Source organism: Anopheles darlingi, chromosome 3, assembly GCF_943734745.1.
Source record: "Anopheles darlingi chromosome 3, idAnoDarlMG_H_01, whole genome shotgun sequence".
In the NCBI taxonomy this organism is placed as follows: domain Eukaryota; kingdom Metazoa; phylum Arthropoda; class Insecta; order Diptera; family Culicidae; genus Anopheles; species Anopheles darlingi.
The window spans coordinates 60107042-60119514 of NC_064875.1; the positions used below are offsets into that span (position 1 = coordinate 60107042).

A 12473-nucleotide genomic window follows, 5' to 3' on the forward strand; every position below is an offset into this window, starting at 1 on the left:
ACCACCCCCTTGATCGTGTCTCAGGACCTCCTCCTGTCTCGTGATTTCTTGTTCGTGGGGATGTGACAAAAATGATTGAAGGATATTTTTCCACCGAACCATCACTACAGGATGACTAGCTTGCTGACTTTGGCATCAGTGGAATAACTTTTAGCCAGGGGTTCACCTCCTTCTTATGGCTTCATATCATTCCCTCGGGGGAGAGTCTTGTCTGCGACAAGTTCCGACATCATCACGGATGGTTTCACGTGGTACACATGGCGTTTTGCTGATTTTTCACTGATCCTATCGCTCATTTTCATCGTCCACGATCGAGAATTTACAAAATGGAACCCGCGTGAAGGCAAAAATGTAGCGAAAAGCAAATCGAGAGCTTCCGCGAGCGACGCACCCGCATGATGGATATGAGACGAGGTGTGGAGCGAGTTTAGTGGGGGGGGGGGGGGGAAGTTCTTTCTCACCACATGAAAGGCAAGAGTTTGGAGGGGAGCAAAAGAGCTATACGCCAACCACGTCAACCACGACGAGCACGACCACCACCACCACCAGCGTCGTCGTTGATCCGGTTAGCGTAACGCGAAGACGAGAAAAACATGCCTCCGCCGACGCCATTGCAGAGCTCCCCGTCCCCGAGGACACCCTAAGTTCTCCAAACAGCCTCCGGGCATGCTTTGCTGTGGTTTAGGATTAGGATGTCATAGCTAGCTGCTCGTCGTCTTCGTTCATTTTTCCACCCGGGGTCACACCGGGTAGTAGGCGAGATTAGAAACCCAGCTCCAGCTCCCGGCAGCTCAGTTCCCGGGGCTCGGTTGGTTCTTACGGTGAAATCTGGTGGCCCTCCGGGGTTCCCGGGTGTACGACTGTGGTTTGCGTTTTGTGGTCAGGCGACTCGCTCCCGCACCGGACTTAATTTAAAGATGTTTGAAGAGAGCGAAGAAAATAATGAATCAACAACCGTGCCGACGAGAGAGTAGGGGGGGTTCTCGAGCGGAACCGGTATGGACCGCAGGAAATTTGTTTTTTTTTTTTCCAACCAAAGAAAAGTTTTCTTTCCTTTTCGGTTCCGCTCCATGAATATATATATATATATATATATATAAAAAAACAAAATTGAAGGACAAGGTTGGTGAAAACAAAACCAGGAATCGGAAACTGAGGCCCGAAAAAAAGCGACCACCGCAGCGTAACTTAAAGGTATCAAACGCGCTTTGGCAGCTGCCCTTTCACGGTAAGCTGGTAGATTTGTTGGCATTCCCTTTTCTTTTTTCGATGGAGTGCCTGCTCGTGTGTTCTATCAGGGCGTTCGCGCGCTCGTGAAACACGAAATTGGGGAAAGAGAATGCAACGAAAAAAAAAAACACAACCGCCACCGGAACGCTTGGTCAGCGTACACGGAGGTGACGATTCGCGCGTGATAAGATTAGAAACGAGTGTCTGCAATGTGTCTACTGCACGCGGGACACACACACACACTCTCTCTCTCTCTCGCTCTTGTCTGACACTTAAGCAGCAATGGAATTGATTGATTGATTGAATGATTGATCGATGGCAGAGGATGAGACTAGAATAATCTTAAAAACATAGGGTGGCCGGTATCGGTTTGTGCTCGCCCGCCTGACAACATCATCATCATTATTTCGGTGGTGGGTATTAAGATTGTCCAGCCAGGGTATTTATGATGTGAGTGACTCCATGGCACAGTGCTGCAGACGATTAAGGGGCAGAACTATGATTAATTCGGTTCAAAAGAGACTTATTTTTGAGGATGTTTTTGGGGGATGAGACCATTAGACATTTTTTCTTTTCGCAAAAATCATATTGGAGTTGAAGTTTTCAAGGTTAATAAGAGTCAGCTCGATAAAAATATATAAAATAGTATAGTCAAGAATTGCAAAAATAATAAATTTCCTTAGTTCCTTCTTAATGAACTTCAGTATTTGAAAACCGTATTTAGTGGTTCGTTTGGTATGTTCAGTGATTCTGAAACAAATGAATTCTACTCAAACCCCTTATGTTGCTTGCTTAAGGTACATAAAACCTCACTAGCATTTTGGAGCACATAATTCATGATCATTAACTCCGAAAAACTTTTCGCCGGCAGTCGATGAGTCGGGGCGAATGCGAGCACTTTCTTCTTCCGGTATTGGTCCCGTGAGTCCGGGTTTCGTGCGTCGTTGTGATAGTTAAAAGGCCTAGTTTGGAAAATTTCATTTCAGAAAATGAAAACATAGGAATTCACTTTCCCTCTCACACACACAGACACACACAGAACGGCAGGTGGTAGTTCTATCGTCACTTGAAGTGATTCCGGTTTCCTGTGAAGTGCTGTCGTTTCCTCTCCTGTCCCTCGATACAACCGGAAGCCTTTTTACGCTTAAATTAATTAAAACAAACCTCTTCCCCCGGCCGGGCATGTCTCGACACGGCGTATACACTGCACTTGATTACGCAGAAGTAGAGAGTGCTTGAGTGTTTCGATTCCCCCGAGCGGGGACGGGGGGCCAAGCTATTTCTTCTCGAGATCATATTCTCACGCATGGTGCGCATGCCAGCGCATTCCCAAAAACCGGCTACAGTGGCAAGTGAGGATGCTGCACTCAACCTTCAACCCTCCTCCTTCACGCGCCCTCCAAGTATACGCCATCACTACCGGAAATATTCGAAATTTTCGAACGAGGCTCACGCATAACGCATCACAGGGAGAACGAAAAAGCACACGTTTCATTACTGCGGTGAGGGAGTGAGGGAAGTGACAGGGGTGGCCATCCCTTGCGGCTATTTAATTCATTTTCCATTCTTCCCTTCATTCGGCAACGCACACGTACGAGCCCATTGCGGCCCATTGATGGTGGAGATGCTCGGTTTAATCAACATTTCTCTCAATGCGAAACACGCGCCTCCATCTTGCCCGCAACGGAATGCGCAACCGAAGGGCCTAGGGGGGGGGGGGGGGGGGTGCTTGAGTATTTCCAGGTGCTCGAGAACCATTTTACACGCCGTACATCCGTGTCTGTCCGTGTCTGTTTGGCTTACAGTTCACAGTTTACCGATCTCTGAGGGGTTTGATCGAAACGCGATGAGGTATTGATTTTCTGCAACCAATTTTCCAGCCCGCCCCGAGGGGGCTTTTAGGGGTGGGAAAGGGGTGCGTGAGAAGGGGATTACTCAAATGAAAGATGGCTTGCTGATACTTTTCAAAAGCTCAACTTTGGACTCCCTCTCTCTCGTCGCGTCTCGTCTCGGCTCGCTTTTCGTCTCTTGGGCTGTTTATGTCATGTTTCGTATACCGAACAACCGGCCGGCATTTATGCTGCTACGCTAGAGCGCATACTTGGCACGAGATTGGGGCAATGGAGGGGAGGGGAGCACAACTTTTGGCATACTTTGCGTCATGCTCTTGAAAGGGATAACGTTGCTAGGCCGCTAGACCACCGTTCGAGGGTTCGAGAAACAAATTGGATTAAATTTAAAGTTTGATAGACTCTGCTCGCACCAGCGCATCTCGTGCACCGGCCGGTCCTCACACTTGATTTAGTGGACGGTTAGGTGGCTTTAGGGTGGGAGCATTACAACTCTTGCTTCGATTGCTGCTATCGTAGAAGTATTTTGGTGGAAAGTTTAATTTTCATTTTATACGTGAACCCTTGATACCTTTACGCTTTAAAGAGGGTTGGTTTAATAAGGGATGAATAACGAAACGCTGTTGCCGGTTCTATAACATCTAACTTTTCAACTCAACTGTTTCTTAATCTATTGCACCTGAAACCAAACAATCCAAACCCAGACTATCTGTCAGAAAGTTAATATAAAATGAGTTAGCAAAAGCTCACCCCGACAGTTTGCTGAACTCGTCTGGCAAACCCCCGGTTATGGCGAGGGTAAAATTCATGCGAGCATAAATTTCAGTGATTAAGATTTTATCTTCTGCCATCCCGGCACACCATCTAACGAAAGCAGCACCTTACCGGGGGCCCTGTCTGCATGTGGTGAGACAGTGGAATGCCGAGCCCATACTAGAGGTGAAGGTAGGAAGCAACGAAGAAAAAAAAACCCAAACCCAAAAAGAATCCCATGAACCATGGTTTCCATATTTTCGCACGCATTCTGCCAAACATGCCACACCGCCACCGGTTGTACGTAAAGAGGAGAAGAAAAAAATAGAAAACACAAAACAGGAAAAGTTGGTTTTGGTGCCTCAAGTACCGTGTTTGAACCGCGTATTACACACAGAGCGCATCGCCATCGGCTTGCGGCTATGTGCCGCTTTGTAACGAGAGCGACAGAGAAAAAAAGAAAGAGAACGAGAGAGATTGGCTAAAAAAACTTTTCTGGAGTAAAATTAATTAAATGTAAAGGCAATCAACACCGCCAAACCGCACCATTGCAATGCCACCGCCAAGTGAAGGGAGCAACATCAGCAATCAATCTCCGAAATAAACAGAAAAATCTTGTCCAACCCTACCAACCCCTGCCTTGGGCTGAGGAGTCCACGAACGGTTCACCGGTTCCTCGAATAAATATTAAAATGAAATTTTTAATTTTATCTTTCACCGCTCGCGAGCCGCGAAATCGAATAAAACGGAACGCAGTCGCTGTACGGCTGATTAAAAGTGATAATTTCCGGTTCCGCTTATCCAGCTAACCAGCCAGCCAGACCTTCCGTGAACGATCTCGGTGAGTGAGAAAAAGGTTGCAACAAACAGTGGCCCCTTCTTAAGAAACGCGCGCGCGCGCGATACAATGGCGCGAAAGGAAAATGTTTTGAGAAAACCGAGACGAGCGTTATCTACCACATGCCACAAGGGTTGGGTTCAGCTTCAGCAGAGGAATGACGGAGGAGGATTTGGTAGACAGTGTGCACCCCCTTTTCATGGGGTTCGTGATAAGACCAGCTCAGTTAACACAATTTGTTTTGGGGGGAAAAGAAAAAAATCTCGGACCGCGGTCCAATCGTTTCTTTCTTCTTTTCATTCGTTTGTTTTAACGAAAAGCAGGAAAATGTAAACTGTAAAAGTGGTGTAAAAAAGGGAAGGATTCACTGGTTACTTAACACAACGGCGTCCTATTATCGCTCATGGCGTCGTTGTTTCGTTCTTCAATAAGACCTTCGTTTGGTGGTCAGTGGCGGTCTATGAATCGTCATTTAATTTCCGTTTTTCATTTTTCGCACCTCATCGCGCACCAACAATGAATTGGCATTTGAAGGGGGCCTTCATAGTGGGCACTCGGAAAACAAAACCCCTTTTTTCCTTCATTCCCAGCGTGAGAGCGATGGAGGCGCCTGGTAACCCGTAAATTGAAGGGGATGGTATGCAGGGTGCCTTCGCCCCGCAGCGCATTCCCATCCCTATGTGAAAACAATACAAACAATACAGAGGATTGTGAATAGCAATAAGGTGGTGGCTTCCTCTTTGCAGCACGCTATGTAGCAACATTAATGTCTGTGCGCAGAGTAGACACTCTGGAGCTGAAATGAACGGAAACGAGGATCACGTTTCTCGGTTCTCGGTGGCGTCCGTTCACGTCCGTTATTCATCTGTTTCAATTACATCCACGACCGGGCGCGCACGCGAGATTAACTTCGCCGAAAGTAATAAGCATGATTAATAAATAAATTCAAAAAAAGCTGAACCCCAAATACCGCACCGTACCTCAAGGCCGTAGGCCGCTCTCTCTCTCAAGCGCGCTCTCGATATGCTTCCGGGCGGAATAGGAGAGGACGGCCGGAAGACTCGGTCACGTACCGACCGCCTTGGCTGCGCCGGATCGTTCTCTGCTGACCATTTCATAAAATATTTCGTACTTCATCAGCCTATTGGCCATTCCGTTAGTCGTCCTGTTGGTCCATTTTGCGAACCTCTGCGGGTGCTCTCTTTCTCTCTTTCTCTCTTCCTCTCTCTCTTTCTCTCTCTCTCTCTCTCTCTCTCTCTCTCTCTCTCTCTCTCTCTCTTGCGCTCGACCGCAACACAACCACACAGTCACTTCCTGCTTTCAAACATCGAGCACCATTTCCTCCAGCAACAAGCCACAGGAAAAGTGGACGTTGGACGTTTGACAATTGGAGGAAATGAGAAAGCAAAAAACCTCCGGACATTCCCCCCCTTCCATTTCGTGGCAATGAGTACGAGCACCACCACCGACGACGCGACTAATGAAATTAAAGCTTAAACAAACGTTTTAGATGCTCCATCGGCACACACACGCACATCGCGCGCGGTCCATTATGTGCTCGCGCACGTATTAATCGCGCAAACGACATGAAAGCGTTATTATTTCAATATTCGTTTTCACTCGCTCGACACACCAACACACCGGCCACCCCACCCCTTGGAAGAAGTTTCGCTTTGTGTCCGAAATTGTTTTGCATTTCACCGCCCCAGTGGCGGCCGGGGGGCCGGGAAACCGGGAACCGTACCGCTTGGTCGCCCGTTGCCAAATGATGCTAGCTGTAAATTGATTTAGAGCGCTCGAGCTGCTGCGGCTGCTGCTGATGGGATGAGGCTGAACTTAATTAAATGCAATTACTGCGATGAAATGATGGGATTTCCATTCCACCTGCAGCAATGTTTGTAAACATGCTTTTTTGATGTTTTTGGGCGCGGGCGCGTTCGGTCCGAGTGTGGTCAAAGTGTCGATTACATTTTCACGGAAGTGCTCTGTACTTTGTTATGGTATGAATTTCAGTTGAGTCGAGCTCATTAACAGAAGCAACCCCGGGGAAGGGGCGCTCTAAAGCATAAGCAGTACATTATGAGTTTTAACGGTTGAAATTGATGATGCGCGTTTATGCGATTTGCTGACTCTTAATTAGTAGCATCTTCAGAGGCATTGTTTGTTTGTGTTTTTTTTTATGATCGCAGAGCATCATAACTTTAAATTGTTTGCTTCTGCCGACTAGGGCTATCCGCATTTCGATCAATTTCCACCGGCATAGACGCCTGCAAGCTCCAAACCATGTATCCAAATGTATCACTACACAAACCGTAACCGAACTGAACGTTTAAAGTGAGTCATTAATTTCCAAAATACCAAACAATACCGGCCACCGATTGCGATCGATTGCCAGCGCCTGGTAAACCATAAATTGGCCTTCTTTTTGGGAGGGACCCGGGGGTGCCTTGGGGTCGGTAGCCAGGCACAATATGTTTTCTGCCAGATGGTCTCGTGCGCTCCGTGGCGATAACGTGTAAACCAACCGTCGGACCAACGGACCTAGCGCGCCTCGAGCAACATCACCGTGTGTGCGTGTATGCATGTGTGCCCAGCACCGAAGGTGCTGGTGTCCGAGAAGTGCCGATGGCCAACTGCGGACAACCACCGCATCCTTCATGAGTCGTGAAGGCAAAACACCCGCCGGGAATGCGGCTTGTTTGTGCGTTTGCATAAAATGTGAATAAACTTTTATAAAGTCACGAAAGTTACACCCAAGCCTGGCCAGTACACAGCCACGTCGCCACGTCGTTGCCTTTGGGGCACTGAGATGTGTGCTCAGAGCGCGCTGGTGCCCGTGTGTTTGTGTGGTGCTGGGTCGTGGGCCTCGGTTTGCTTCCTCCTCCTCCTTTTCAAACTGTGGAGGTCAAACCGGAGAAGTCGTGCGTTGTGGTCGTTCGTAAATTTGCACTGTTTATATGTGTTTGCCCATTGGCCCGGGTCCGGGGCCTGGGCGAGGGGCCCGAAGTTCCGCTCAAATCTGCAGGGACACTTGCTTCTCACCCAACCCTCTCTCTCTCTTTCTCTCTCTCAATTTGGAAAGGGGCAAATTTTACGGCACCAAACGCGCACAAGGCAGACGCCTGTCGACCGTCACCGTTGACCATCGTCCTTGGGACCGCTGACGTGGACGTCCTTTTTCGAGCAAACACCGCAGTCAATATGGAAGGCGGACGGGGGGCGGGGTTCCAGTATTCACAGTATTCTAAGCCCCTCGTCACGCACGCCATTCATCTCTCTCTCGCTCTCTCTCGTTCGCTTCTGCAACCAGGATTGAGGACCAAAATGTCCAAAAACTCTCCGCAAATCTGCTCACACAGCCGGTAAACACACACACACACACACACACCAGCAGCTGAACTCGAACCTCGAGATTCCAAATCAGGTTCAGTGCTTCGGTGAAGTGCCGAGAATCGCCAGCATGACGCAAATCCGTATGACACGAAAATGAAATCACAAACACCATCGATCGGTTTCGATCGGCCATGATGGGGTCTCTGGACCCCTCTGGTTGGCTGTTACGTTTGTTTTTCCGTTTTTTTTTTGCGCGCAAAAGGGCAAAAGGTCCCAGGGCTCCAGCTTAAGGAGCTTACAGTGAACGTGAGGCAAAGTCTAGTGTTGATACGCCCGGAACCACCATTTGAGAGATCTAGACCGGGATCTCAATCGAATTGGACAGTGGCGAAGGATGAACGAACGGGATACCAAATGTGTTCCAATCAACTGGAAAATCGGGGTCCCAGAAAATCGGCGAAAGACACAGAACCATATCGGAAACAACGAGCCAACTCTAAATAGACTTTGGGAGAACCAATTGTTCCGAAGCGAGCATCAGCAGCAGTGAGTTCATTATCTCAAAAGCAGACCAGGACGACGCTGGTAGTTTGATTTGAAGAATTTGAAATTTTATTTCTCGCTGGTTGATGCTCATTTTGCTGGAGCTGGAATCCTGGGCGAGCTGTCAACGATCAGAACGGTCACTGCTGGATGGTTGAAGGCCGTGAACGTCTAGACTTGTTGAATCATGTAAACCTTCCACTTGATTACCTTCAAATCAAAAACGGGGAGCGTTGTGTTCCTATGTTCCCAGTAGCACAACATGGCGCCATTGTGTGCGCTCGAACGCAAAAGAAGAGCCAAAGATTCCATCTGGCGGAACAATCGTTCTCCGGATACGCAAACTTAAAGTCTACAACACAAACACGAAAACAGTGTAGTTGCTGCTGGTGGCTCTTAACATCATGTTTAGCAACCGGATGGTGCAGCAACTCCCTCATTTTCTTTTTTGTTAGAGACTTTTGCAGCTTCCTTGTACAGGATTTTGATGATTTTGTTTTCAAAATCTTACAGAATAAAAAATCTAGGAATCACATTCGAGTTGAGAATCTACAAATCAGAGCATCACCAGTCACTCACTTCCTTTATGCTGCTTGGCAAATGACCTACTATCTTTCGACCCTCGGACGTCACCCAAAGCAACGTTTCGGTAAAACTTATTCCCGTCCAGCTGCTACAAGGTTGTCCAAAAACCCGACAAAAAGCAAATGAACACTACTCCGGGGCTTCCTGTATGAAAGGAGTATCCTGTGACGAGGGGTGAGCGAAAGTCCGGTGAGAAACACCGGTCAGCATCATCAGCGGACACAACAGAGGGGACCGGATGTTTCAATGCTTTTTGTTTTTTGTTCTTTTATTTTTCGTCGCTTCGACTCACTCCCACCTTGCGTGTCACCGCGTGTGTCTGTCGTGGGAGGGGGCGTGGAGTAGGGCCAAGGGGTCAACAAAAACCACCGCCCCCAACGGCGGCGCTACGGAGGGAGATATTTTTTTTCCCCTGCCTTGCGCCGTCAAGTGCAATGATTAACTTTTCGGCCAGTGACAGCTTTCTCATGTCCAGTGACGCCGGGGCCGGGTGCACGAAATGGTGGAACCCAGCCAAGAGGTTATGATACAGAGTTTTATTTTTGCGAATCTTTGACCGGGCTGGTCTGACCAAAAAGGTTACCAGTCGGTAGCCGGGTGACCGGGTATTGTGTGGCCCGGTATCGGCAAAAACGGGCAAATAGATAAGGAGTACACATTACTTTTCGGTATTTTCGGGCCAACAATCAGCAAAAGAAAAGAAACAGAAGACTATTTGTATTGGAGTAAATGGAACAGATTCTTTGTTATCTTGTAAGCTGCGATTTATGTAGTAAGCTTTCCATTACCAAAACATTAGCAGACAACTGCCATTGGTTTAGTGGCAAGTGTGATTTTAATTAACACAAGAATGCAAGATTATTTTGCAAATTGTCAGATAACAATCTTTAGGCTTCATATAAAATTGTCGAATTTTTATATCAAAGATGAAAATCAGAACGGATGAATGAAATGTAATAACAATGTAATAACATTGCAATAAAACGTTAACATGTTTGCTTTACGGACGCAATCAAATGACGTATTGAGAGTTCTTAGCGGTAAACACTGTATTCCTGTACTGGCATCTTAGTAATGGATTATTCGCAATCCAAGTATAAAGATAGGTCTGTTAAATTAATGAGGTTTTCACAAAATACCGACAAGACGCTAATGCCTTCTACGCATCGCATCTTATTGGTGACCAGTTGTATTAACATCATGGGACAGTACTAGCTTCCCCGCCCGTGTATCCTGGTATTTCATTCAGTAGCGCTTCAACACAATGACAATTTGTAATTTGCATGACGTTAGCAAATCTGAACAGACACACGCACGCACGCACACACAAAGATATCGCCATTACAAACGAAAATCATGGAAATCTATTTTTAACCTCCTTCTCCTCCTCCTTCTCCTCTTCTTCTGCCCGTTCCCTGTACCCGGACTCGCTGATCATGATCGACGCTGTCCACAACATCCTGGCAACAACAACAACAACAAGAGTAACAACAAACAACAGCTACCAAGCGGCCAGACAGCGTTTGTTGGTTCATTGCGGGGTGCGGAAGGGAAGGGGAGGTGGGCGGACTCGTTTGTGAAGATAATTTATCGATACCATTATTGTCCTGATCCTGTCCCAGGGCCGTGGGCATTAACGCGCGCTGCCAGCAGCGTTCGTAGATACTTTTCCTATCTTCACCTGTCACGATAAATTATGCTGCCCCACGCCTATATGCTTTGTGTGTTTTCCGTCGAGGATGGAGGCAGCAAAAACCGACCCATCTCACGGCATGCCTGCTGCTACTGCCTCTGGTGGTAGCTCTTTTAAACTCTGTTTATAGCCAAACCAGGTCGATGGTGACGTCGATACTGAGTAACGAACGATGCCACGAAGCTTTCCTTCTCCTTTCTACAAACCTTTACACCACGTTAGCCACCGCATCCAGTGGTAGCAGCAGCAACAGCAGTAGCAGCAGCAGCAGCAGCATACCAGTTGCTTCATCGGGTGTGAATATGTGGAACCATTTGGGTTTGGGCATTACATTTTTATTACTTTGCCAAGGCGTGTGTGTCAGTGTGTGTGTGTGTTTGTTTTGTGTTGAAACGACGCGTTAGGATCTCTAGCTTCCTCTTTTTATACCATCCCGGGACTCAATACGTTTCTTCACCCTTCGCTTTAGTGAAGACATGCAAAGCAAGTCTTAGTCACCTCGGATCGGATCTTCGGGGAGGGTGCATGGCTGCTTGCTACCCTAAACCCGTACCGAAGGCCAGAAACCCAGAGCCATTTCACCTTCGTGATGTAGGTCTCCTTGGCACCCATTTGCCAAAGGAAGACTCGGATTCTGGGGGCTCCCAGAAAGGAAGTGAGCCCAAGGTTTCTGTGGCACGGTGCGAAGAAAAACAATCTCGGGTATAAATTATTGAGAAACGTAGCTCCCAGCACCACCACCACCACCACCTTTCGGCCAACTTGTGGCCAACGGTATCTTGGCGCAATGGCTGGAAGATTGAGGCACGGAAGATTTAGTTCTTCGTTACCTTGCATGTGACTGCCTCCATCTATGTGTCCGTGTGTGTGTGTGTGTTTGATCTCACGTATGCTCTTAGAACGGTGAACAGACATCAGCAGACCTGCGTTTGCCGGGTTTGCGCTGCGAGATCAAAGCTATTCAACCGGTCCTGAACACCTGCCCCCGTCCCGTCCCGTCCCGTCCCGTCTCGTGGCTGTGGCTGAACTTTTGCGCTTTCTGCGCCCAACGGCTTGGCTCCGCGGAAAGATGCCACTTCCCAAAGAAGGAAGAAGAGCAGCTATCACAGGTCGGGTGTGTGGCTGTGTGAAAAGTAAGCCAAGGAAAGGACCGCTCCTCCCGGTGTTCGGGATTAGAAGTAACGCGTTACTAATGTATGAGCTTGTGAGGAAGCGGCGTAACGCGATCGTGTTCTTGGCTATGGCTTCCCAACACTTGCTCGCTTTCTAATTCGGGCAACACAATTCCACATGGTTGATGTGTGTGTGTGTGTGTGTGTGTGTTCCCGGTTTTTTAACGTCCCTGCCATGATACCTGGCTGGTACAATCACAAGGCAATCAGACGAAGCTGGTGTGTGTGTGTCTGAAGTGGCTTATCTCGCAAACTTCCATTTGGAGAAAGTTTGTATTTGAAGGAAAACTCCCTGCCGTGAAAGCTGAATCATTAATACGTTTTGGCTTCGTTTTTTTTAGGATGTCTGTGTGTGTGTGTGATACGAAGAAATCGCTTCTCATTTTCTCTTTTCCAATCCAGCAACAAATTATCCCCGATTTTTTTGCTTCTTTTTTCTTCTCAACAATTATCCCCGACCACCGGAGCGGTAATCG

At 47.8% G+C, this 12473-nt stretch overlaps 1 protein-coding gene across 1 annotated transcript in view; it reads right to left on the reverse strand.

Annotated features, from left to right (window-relative positions):
- Positions 1-12473, reverse strand: part of LOC125956673 (sodium channel protein 60E) — a 123666-nt gene that overhangs the window by 93054 nt on the left and 18139 nt on the right. The window lies entirely within an intron of this gene.